This window comes from Lynx canadensis, chromosome B3, assembly GCF_007474595.2.
Source record: "Lynx canadensis isolate LIC74 chromosome B3, mLynCan4.pri.v2, whole genome shotgun sequence".
In the NCBI taxonomy this organism is placed as follows: domain Eukaryota; kingdom Metazoa; phylum Chordata; class Mammalia; order Carnivora; family Felidae; genus Lynx; species Lynx canadensis.
The window spans coordinates 30,359,474-30,370,490 of record NC_044308.2 but is presented as its reverse complement, the minus strand read 5'-3'; the positions used below and the strand labels follow the sequence as shown (position 1 = coordinate 30,370,490).

The window sequence follows — 11,017 nt, the reverse complement described above, 5'->3', positions numbered from 1 at the left end:
AAATAAATAAATATTAATTAAATAAACTTTAAAAACCAGTTTCTTAGTTAGCCACACTGTGCACAACAGAACCCAGTTGTGGCTGCCGGTGGCTACCACATTGGGCAGCAAAGGTATAGAACATTCCCATCATTGCAGAAAGCTCTGCAGGACTGTGCCAGTCATCATGCCTTCTTCTGGAACTAAGAAGAGGGCAAACAGCCCTTAGCTCAGAGGACTCATTAAGGACCTAACAAGACTTAGTGGCTTTCCACAGGCCAGGGCCTCTGGTAGTGTCCAGAGTCTGAAATATCCATGTCCTGTGTCTTTCTCCAAGAGAGAAGCTGGGCAAGAATATGGGCCCAAGAGAGGTGGCCCCAGCAGGGGACAGTGCCCAAGGGAGGCCGGCATGAAGACAGAGTAGGTGGTCTCCTGATTTCTCAGCCGGGAGGGCAGCTGGAGGACAGGTGCCGCAGCTCTCTGCGCTGTCCTCTCTGGATTCTTTTAGAAGTCTGGCCTAGAGAGCAAAGATTGCTGCCTCACTCATCTTGCCCTGCGCTGGCTGCCTGGGGCCCTAAGCCCGGTTCTGGGCACTTGCTGGGAGAGGAGCTGTGAGAAGCGAGCCCACGGCACCAGGAAGAAGCTGCTTCCCTCCCCACCACCACTTGACATACCCGCTCTGGCCACACCTGCCCCCTCCTCTCCCCTTCCACCTTCTGCAGTTGCTTTTCTGCAGCCTGGAGGTAGCACGGGGGCGGGGGAGAGGTACCCAGGGCAGGGGAATAGAGGAAGTAAGCGGAGAGAAACTTGGCTGGCTTTGGTCTCGCCTTTGCCGAAGCGTGGCTGCCTTCTGCCCTGCCCCTGTGCCCAATGCTCCTCTGTCCCCATATGAACCCTACTGCTCACTCTGGTTTCTCCTGTTTTCCAGGGATCCCATGGCCATGTCCTGGCTGCCTTGAGTCTGTGAGGCCACACAGCCTCCCATCTGCATCTCCAGGGCTCTGTCCCTGTCCAGCCCCTGGACCAGCTTCCGAGTCTACTCCTCACCCCAGCCCGGGGACGCCTCAAGCTTCAGGACTCAGTGGGGCACAGTAGCAGTCACGGTAGGTGGCGACCCCACTCTGCTCTCTCTTGGCTCCTGGGAATACTTAGCTGAGCCTTCTTGGTCTCTGGAATAGGAAGGATACCTTTCTGAACACCATATCTGTCACCGTATCCCTTTGGTTGCACATCGCAAAAAAACTTATTTCAATAAAATACAAGTATCAGCTCATGTAACTGAAGTATCCAGAGGTGGATGGGGCTTCTGGCAGGGCTTCATCCAGCGGTTCAAACAGTGTGGCCAGGACCTGTTTTCTGTCTGCATTTCTCTGCTCCCTCTTCCTTGGTGGTGGCTCCACCTCTATGAGCATTTCACATGACATGGTCACAGGATGTCTGCCAACGGTTTCTGGGGCAGTATGCTTCCAGGTTTAAATCTGGGGTCAGGGGTGGAGACAAAATCTGCTTTCTTGATAGAACAAATAAAAGCCCTGGGGTTGATCTCTTGGGCCCTGTTGGCAGGATTTGGATCATCCTGACCCCTTTGGCTGGGTCCACAGGTCTTGGAAACTTAAAGGGACTGGGGGTCAGGGTCTGTCCTTCCCCAACCATGTGACCAGGAATGAGGACAGGGTGTTTCCCCAAAGGAAGCTTGGGGTCCTGCTGGTAGAAGGAGTTGCCCCCAAGTGAGGGAGGCAAATAACAAATGATCGGTGGAGTCTCCCCAGCTTGGACAGCTTAAAGTCAGTTCCAGATAGATACAGATATGCTGTGGGTCCTTGGGCAGATCCCTATGCCTCTCTGAGCCTCAGTTTCCTTACCTGACGATGAACCTCACCTGGCAGGGGTGCTATGAGAACTACCTGAAACGATGTGTGGGAAGCACTGGTGTCTATAGCAGGTGCTCAGTAAATCCTTTTCTGTGCCCCTTCCCTTTCTCTCCTGGGGAGTTTGGAACATCCTGTTTCCTTCAAACTTGGAAGGAGCTGCGTAGGAAGTATTGTCAGGATCCCTAGAAGCAAAGTCTGAGACAAGGATTTGTGAACATGAGGTTCACTGAGGGTGGGCTTTTGGGAAAAGGGAGGAAGAGAAGAAGTTGGGGCAGGTATGAGAGCCCCATGAGTGAGGTCGTGGCCTTGGGCTGGTCCAGGGGGCCCTGGTGTAGAGTTGACACCACAGAATTGTCCCCTAGACAAGGTGGCCAGGCTTTTGTACCCCTGTATCAATCAGTCACTGACTGTGGGCCATGCCTGCGGTGCCTGTGGGTGGCCCCCATTTGCAGAGGGCAATTCTCTGGAGAAGGGGGTGCAGTGAGCTGAGGAGGGGCTCTGGGAAGGCACCACTTAATACAGGAAGGCAGGATCCGTGTCCCTGGCCTGGCCAGTCCTAGAGGAGCCCTGCTCTGCTGCCTCCTCTGGCTTTTGCTCCTCTGGCCCCAGACAGCAATGCCAGTCCCTTCCACTCGCCTTTCGAGAATCTTTTTCCACCCCAGGCCTCCGTGTCCTCCCTGTGCCCCCTGCCTCTTCCCTAATCGTTCTTCTTTCCTCCCTTCAACTTTAGTCAGTCATGCAGTTCCCCCACCTACTATGCCCTTCCTTGCTCTCTACCCCATCCTCTTTTTCAGGCCTGTGTGGGTCCCTCCCTCTCTGCTCACTGCTCCAGCCAATGTTTATCTCCTTTAGTCCTTCCTCCAGCTGCACCCTTTTTACAGATGGAAAGGCCAAGGCCCAGTGTGTACTTCCTCACGAATACTTTGTGGGTTCCTACAGCAGTGCCAGAGTGTGTTGCTCTCTTTGCCTTGGCCACTAGGAAGCTCATAGCTGGTTTGTGGCCCATTTCTGAGAAGTGCTGAGGATGCTGGCATACATACAGTTGCTCAGTCGCCTTCCCTCTGACTTCTCTCTCATTTTCTCCTTTTTCTGATTTCTTTTCTTATTTTTCAGCTTGTGCTTTCTCGGCAGCCTCAAACTCTTTTAGAAGGTGGTGGGGTATCAAAAACCAAGAGTGGCCTTGGCTAAAACATTCAGCCAAATACTAGGCTTTCCCCTTCCTAAGGGTAGCTGGGGTGGGAGAGTCTCCCCCAGGCCTAGGGCTGAGCCTGTCCCCAAGGAGACACCAAAGCCTGACCACGGTAGCCCCGGCATAGCACCCACCCTGCCCTCCGTGGGTCGGGAATGACATTGTTCTGCTTCCTACCCTTTTTCCTCCCCCCTTTTCATCTTATCAGAAGCTAATGAAAGAGGCTGGGAAACCCAATCCTCTGGTAATTAAATTTACTTAACGGGTATTCAAGTGGAGTAATGAGAAGTTTAATGCAGTGATTAGATTTTTCTTTAATTAATTAAAATGAGAACCATGTGTCTTGCCAGCAAACCAACTTGACCCTCTGCTTGAAGAGTAGCAGCCAGGGATGGTGGGGGGCTTGGCTGCGTGGCTGGGGGCTGCAGGGTGGATGCGGGCCCCTGCCCCGGCACCATAGCTCCTGGAAGTGAGCCTAGCTCTGATGTCCACCCAGGGCCGTCTCTGACCCCGCTCCCATTTCTGAGCCCTGCGAGTGCCAGGACCGGGTAGGCCCCGAGTCTCCCAGGGCCAGGGGATCCAACAGTCCCCACACTCAGGCAGCTGAAAGCGGACCCGGAATGGAGGTTTCAGAGGGGGGTCGGCAAGCGTGGCTTAAAGCAAAGAGCACAGAGGAGGGATTTGAGGCACTGCGACAGATGGAGGCATTTTGGGATCACATTTCAATGCACGGGCCAGTGGACACCTTCACCTGCGTGTTGTCAGACCTGGGTTTACCTCCGTTGGCTTTATCAGGGCTGATGGAGTGAGGGCAGTGGGGTGGATAATCGAGAAATCTGAGATAACCCACAAAACACTTCTGGCAGTGATGCCAGAAGGCTGACCATCCTTGCTGTGTTTCTGAAGGCCAGTTAGGAATGCAAGGAAGTACTCCCCCCACACCGGCCCCTGAGCTGCCTCTGCAGGGGTCAGGTGGTGGCTCGGGTAATGGGAATATGAGAATCCCGGCATAGCTGTCTGGAATGGAGCACAGAACGGTCCTCGCCAGGGTAGAGGGTGGGCATAATGAGGACTGAGAAGACAGGCTGCAGCTCCCCAGGGGCAGAATATGTTGTTTTCAAGCAGTGGGTAAGGCTAGGGGGAGTCCTGAGCCCTTCATGGTGGAGAGGCAGAGAACTTCCTTTATTGAGCCTTGACCCTACACCCACAACTGAACCTTGATCCTGGGCAGACTGAACCTTGATCCCAGTCCTAGACTGAACCCTGATCCCAGCCCCACACTTAGCCCAGCATTGTCACGCACATGCCAGCTGAGTAACAGGTGCTGGGGTGGGAGGGGTGAGGGGCCCTATTTGTCCATCCTCACTGCCAGCTCTCCTGCCTGTGGGCAGGACTCCTGTGCCAGGCCCCTCACTAGTCCCTGGAACGGCCGAGATGAGTCAGACATGGTCCCTGCCCACAGGGCCGGTGGGGGAGGCGACAAGCAAACAGGCACTGAGTGATCAGAACTGAGGTGGGGGAGGCCCAGAGGGCTGAGGGCCCAGGATCTGTACTAAGAGCTTCCTCTGAAGGCAGGTGGGAGGGGGAGGTGCTGGAGGCGGGCCAGTGGGGAGGCTGACACTGGTCTGCAAGAGGTGAAGAGGATGGTGCCAGCGGGGGGCGGCGGGGGTGCTAGGGTGAGCGATTCTCCCCCCCCCCCCACCTCCCGTAAGAACTGGCTGTGACTCCTCCAGGCCGTCCTCAGCTCTGGAGGAACCAAGGGACTCATGTGTGGGGAGGGTTGATGGGGTGCCCGGCACTGGGCTGATAACGTTACCTTACAAGGAAAGCATGTTTATCCATTGCATGAGGAGGAAACGAGGTGTGCAGGGACTGCCCTAATGCTACACGGCTGGCCGGGTGGGGCGGGTTCCCAGTGCTCGCCTGCCTGCGGGCCTGCACACTGCTGTTCTGTGGTCTGCAGGGGAATGAACTTACCCTGGGGGGCAGGAGTCAGCTTCTGACTCCTCCACTCCCACCTGGGCGAATACAGCCCCAGCACTGGTGGGGGCTGGGGGTTCGGTGCTTGAGCCCGGGCCAGTCAGACTGGCGTGTGGGGCTTCCTGATGCGGCTGGAGCAGGAGCAGGGAGTGAGGGAAGAGAGGAGGGTCCTGTCTGGGTAGGGGACTAGCCCCAGGAACGAGGGTCTTCTGCTTTCTTCACCCTCCCACTCCTCCCCTCTGCTAATCCCTCCCTCTAGATTCCTCTTCCGGCCCATTTCCCCTCTTCTTCTTTCCTTTCTGAAAAACCAGGCCTAGAGAAACCACCCAGCCAGCTGCCCACTGCTCCCATGTGGGGCAGGGACCTGCTCAAGACCGTGGGGCTCTGCCTCTCTTAGGTCTTTAAAGTAGAGTCTGAAATCACATTATCATGAACGTAAACACAAGGATTGCATTTGCATACTTCTCCTGGCCATGCGCACACACCAGTTCATGCTGCACAGGTAGATGCACCCAGGAAGCCACCCCTCTGTCCCAGGCACCATGCTGCCCCAGACGTGTTCATCTCTCCTGCCTGGATTCTGGGTGCGGTAAATCACTGCCTCATTTAATTCTCTCAACAGCCTGGGAGGTTATTTATACAGGTGAGGGAACCAGGCAAGGTCAGGAACTAGGCCCCAGTCACACCACCAAGTGCAAAGGTGAAGCTTGCCTGACAAGCTCAGATCCTAGGCCAAGCCACCCCTCCAGATTACCCCCACCTCGCCTCTGGGCAGTTCCCCCTCCCTCTTTCTCTCCCCAAACCTCCCCCCCAAACCCCTCCGCATCCACTGCCCCTTCGCTCCTTGCTGCATCCTCCAGCCAGATCCAAGGACTCTTTCCCAGGGCTCCCCACACGTTCCCACCTCCAGGCCCTTGTCCAAGCTGTTCCAGGCCCCTGAATTCCCCTCCCCAACTCCATCTGCTCCGGCCCCCTTCGTCTTACTAGGCTGGGCCCAAATGATGCCACTTCTTTCATGGAGACACCCTGTCTGCTCTCACTCTGATCAGAAGTCACCCCCCCACCCCTGCCCAGCACCATCCTCCAGCTCTTTCCTACCCACCCCCCCCCCATCTTAGGCTCTTGGCTTTCCTGTGTCTGACCTTGCATCTGTGTGAAAGGCAGGGCCCTGGCTTCCCAGGCCAGTTACCCCCAGAGCCTGGCGCACAGAAGCTGCACAGGAGGTAGCGGGGTCCTTGTCTGGGGAGGGGCTGCACCTCTACAAACTCATCCCTTTCCTCGGCAGTTCTGGCTCAGACGGCCTCTCACAGCAGTGGCCCCAGCCCCCTGAGGAGACCAGCCCCGTGGCCTGCCAGATGCTCACTGTAGCCCTGGCTGGTGAGGACGGGGGGCAGGCTTCTGGCCCCAGCAGACCTCCCTGTGCCCAAGTCCTGGAGGGCAAGAACAAGGCAAACCCACCTTTGGGGTTCACAGGAAAGTCTTGGGGCCACCAGGTACAGGTACCAGGGTAGTCCAGTGCTGGTGGATGGCTGCATGGGCACTCTGCCTGGCTGTACTCACTGGCTCTGCTGATGACTGGCTGTGTGACTTAGAACAAGTCATGTAGTCTTCCCGTGCCTCAGTTTCCTCATCTGTTAAATGAGGTGATGACAAACCTACCTAGCGTTGCTCTAAGGATTAAGCGAGTCAATACAGTGTAAAGCACATAGCACAGCCCTAACACAGACACACTGCGTGTGCATCCTGGCAGTTGACTGTCACCATCACTATGGGAGGGAGCCTGGAGGCTGCGTAGGGCCCAGCATTCAGGGAGAGTTTCCAGTAGGTGGTGACACATGAGCACCAACTTGAAAGATGAGGCTCAGGGGCAGTGAAGGACATACCCAGACGAGGGAACCACACAGATGAAGACCCAGAGGCAGTTTGGGGGACATACGAGGGATCTGGCTGTGTCTAGACTTAAGGTCGGAATAGACCAGGAGGCGATCCCAGCTGGTGGTACACAAAGGCTGTGTCCTGAGGGACCCTGGGTCCACACTGAGGGGTTTAGTCCTACTGCCTGTGAAGGGCCATGAAAGGGGGTACTTTTTCCCCTTTCTTTCTTTTTTAATATTTGCTCATGCAAAAACATTGAAACAGTACAGAAGTGTGTCCTGTTAAGTATGGAAGTTCCCTCTTTGCCCTTAAATCTTATTCTGTCAAGGTCTGGTGTACCTCCTTCCAGAACTTTTTCTGTGCCTTACAAATTTATTTATTGTATATTACTTTTTTTTTAAAGATTTTATTTTTAAGTTATCCCTACACCCAATGTGGGGCTCACACTCAATGCCAAGATCAAAAGTTGCACACTCCACCGACTGAGCCAGCCAGGTGCCTCCGTATATTACTTTTAAAAAAATGGAATAGTATTATGCACATTATTCCATAACTTCCATTTTTCACTTCCCAGTGTGTTGTGGGCATCTGTCAGTGTCCCAGCATACGGGTGTGTGGTATTTTTAATGGTTGCCTAATATTCCCTTGTTTGGACATAGTGTAATTTATGTAACTATTCCTGGGTTGATGGATCTTTAGGTTGTCTTCAGTTTTTCACTCTTGCAAATAATGCTTCAGTGACCATCCTTGCGTATCTGTCTTGCTGACATGTGTAAGCATTTGTGTGGGATTGATTTCTAGGCATGGAATTGCCCGGGTGAAGGGTATGTTTATTAAATTTTGCTGGGTAGTGCCACAGTGCTCTTCCAAAGGGCCAGGCCAGGTTATGCTCCCGCTCTCAGTATCTGTGGGTGGCCATTTCCCCATGCCGTCCTCTGCACTGAACATTATCAAGCTTTTTAATTTTTGCTAATCCAGGAAATCGTCTTGCTGTGGTTTCAGCACTCACTTGCCTTCTCCCCAGCGAGGCTGAGCATCTTTTCATGCAGTTATGGACCATTGTGTTTCCTCCTCTGTGAATTGACTGTTCATATCCTTTGCTCATTTTTCTTTCTTTTTTTCCTTTTCCTTTTTCTTATTGATATAAAGGAGCTTTTAGATTATTAGGAATTTTAAAACTTCTTGTCTGTTGTGCGTGTTGAAAATATTTTCCCTAGTCTGCTGTTTGTCTTTTTAACTTTGTTTATGGTCTCTTTGGCCATATAGAAGCTTTAGATCTTTATTTAGTCAGATCTGTCAGACTTCTCCTCAGGGCTTGTGAGTTTCACATCCTGCTTGGCCAGCCTTCCTGGAAGGGTTTTAAGTGGAGGTCAGATGGGTGACTGGGTAAGGTCACTCGGATTGCCACTGTGAGGAGCACGGGTGGAGGGGGGACAGCAAGAGGATAGGAAGCAGCTGAGACCTTTGTGCTGGGGTGGGGGTAGGGGAAAACGGGAAGAAGGTGAGTTTGGGAAATATTCTGGGATCGACTGCCCATGATGATAGGATGCGAGGATGAGAGAGGGAGAGAAAAAGGACTTTGGGGTGATGCCCGGGTGTATGGCTAAATCGGGGACAGGATTAGGGAGGGAAATGCCTGCAGGTGCACACGAGTACTCACCTTGGCAGGAGCACGGCACATATGAATACACATACGCACACGCATATACATGCTTCAAGTTCTGGAGATTGGTGTCTAGACTGTGGCTCCATGGAGGGGGTATAGTGTGGGCTCTACTCTGTGGATTATCTGTTCTCTGCCAGGTACTGTAGGCAGCATCACACACGCGCACTCTAATCTGAACTACCATATGAAGTATATTTTACAGATAAAGAACCAGACCCAGAGAGGTTAAGTAACTTGCTCAAGGCCACAGAGCTAGTAAGTAACAGAAAGGGGATTTTTCTCAACAACTTAGATCTGACCACCCACGCAGAATACCCACCAACATCATTGAGGAGCCTTTCATTCATTTCTAACCTGACCAACCCAGTTTTATCGGGACTCTTAGGATGAGTGCTGGAACCAGACCGCATGGGTAGGAAATGCAGCCCCATTCCTTACAAGCCAAGTTACTTTGCCTCTCCGTGCCTCGGTTTCCCCATTCTGAAAATGTAGATGATCACAGTACTCACCTTGTGGGGTGTTGGTGGAGATTAAATGTGTTAGCACCTATGAAGTGCTGAGCCCCCTCGGGGCTCATTGGATGCTCTCCACAATGACTCCGATGATGATGATAGCAAGGTGTTCACCTCACCTGCATCTGTCCCTCTTTTCAATCTTCTTCCTCCTCCATTTTCCCTCCACCTGTCACCTCTCTCCTATGCCAGCTCTTCCCTGTGGGAACTTCTTTCAACATTTGCCTTTGAACCTCTGTCCTCTGTTTTCAGCCCCCAAGCCCTCCACAGACAGTGAATTAAAGTCCAGTCATTCAGCAAAAACCATTCAGAGGAGAACGATTCATTCTGCACTCAGGGAATCCTCCCCCAAGCAGTTCTAGTCAGGCATTTTCTGCAAGCCCATGCATTCATCCCAACATTATCCGGTCTCTGAGAACCAGACCATAACATCCAGATCTAAAACTCCTTCCTCCCTGAGTATAGACGCTCAGGTGCACTTTCGAGGTGGGGGTCTGAGCTGACCCCAGTCCAGCCAACTCTCCACTCTAGCCATGAGCCATCACTGGATCCCTGACCCCAGGATGAGTCATTCTCAGAATCGTTGGCCAGAAAACTTGCCCATAGGAAACAAAAGCAGAGAGCACAGCAAATTTTGAGCACATTTTCTTCCCACGAGCATATCTAAGCACATCCTGTGGCTGTGAGGGGTGGGTGCAAGGTGTTCAAACCAGGGTAAAACCTCAGGTCTGCACCCAATTAAAAATTTATCACTGAAATCACCAAACTCACCATTAAGGATTTCTCATCATTGAAATAAGCTCCCAGGTAAAGAAATCCTTGTGGTTAAGAATGGAGCAGTTATTGCCTGTTTCTTGTAGGATTTTGTTTTCATTTGCATAGTATCAGTCACACCTGTTTATTTTTGACCCAACGGATGGCAGAACTCACTCCAGTCCTTCCCAGGGGACTGTTACACCTGACTACAGACCCGCCCCCCCACCCCCACCCCAAGGCCCTGGCAGAAGATTCTTTATGACTGCTTTGGGGAAGCCTGGTCACCATGTCCCCAGGGTCCCACCAAGCCTGTCCCCAGGTTCCACCAAGCCTGGCTTTGTCCCAAGGGCTTCTTCAACACCTTCCCCCACCTCCAACCCAAGCCCCCTTCCCCAGCATACCATAGTACCTCTATAGGGTGCTGTGCCGTGCTGTGATTTCCAACTAGCCTGGCCAAAGTTCAAAGCCAGATGAGCCTTTGGATACACACTGACACCAGCATCGGTGCTCACACTTAAGAACCTTCTCAAGTTTGCCCTTATGATAGAAGGGTCTTTCTAATGGCGTCAAGGAAGCCATGTTGTACCCTTTTTGTTTTTCAGGAGGGGTGGAGGGAAGGGAGTATATTCTACTACAGCCAGATCTTACTTCTTGGAAAAATTGAGGAAGTTACAGGGGCATTTGTGGACATTAGGGGATTTCCCCTCAGGTCGCTTGACAGAGCCTGTTATCTTGAGGGACTGTCTCTTCTCCCTATTCCCTGCATGGTCCCACAGAAGCACACAACATTTCAGGTGATAATTGCCAAAGTAAAGTGCCGATAAGTTCAAAATATAAGTGTATAATTAAGCTTGAAGCTTGCTGTCATTCGTGGTTCCAGGGCCACGAGTCAGAGTCCCCCACCCCCAGTTGTCAATCCAGGGCAGACTCATAGGGGGCCCCAGGGCCTTTCTAGAGCTGATCCTAGACCAGAGTCAGGGGCAGAGCTCTGAGGATGCCCCAGCCTTTGTTCTAAAGTGCGTTTCAAGCCCTTGAATGTAAGCCAAGGCCCCACTGTCATGGAGATGCTACCGCTTGCCTCTGCTCACACGTCCCTTCTCCAGATGGGAATTGCCCTGATGGTGGATCCTGCTATAGGCCCTGAAACTTCCCCCTTTTCCTTGTGGATAGAGAACCCTTCAAACTGGGG

General features: G+C 52.8%; 1 protein-coding gene across 1 annotated transcript in view; it reads left to right on the top strand.

Annotated features, from left to right (window-relative positions):
* The first annotated feature begins 950 nt into the window (after positions 1-950).
* Positions 951-11,017, top strand: part of LINGO1 (leucine rich repeat and Ig domain containing 1) — a 75,276-nt gene continuing 65,209 nt past the window's right edge. The window contains exon 1 of the mRNA XM_030317643.1: positions 951-1,082. The gene's annotated coding sequence lies outside the window, so the exon portion shown is untranslated. The remainder of the gene's footprint in view (positions 1,083-11,017) is intronic.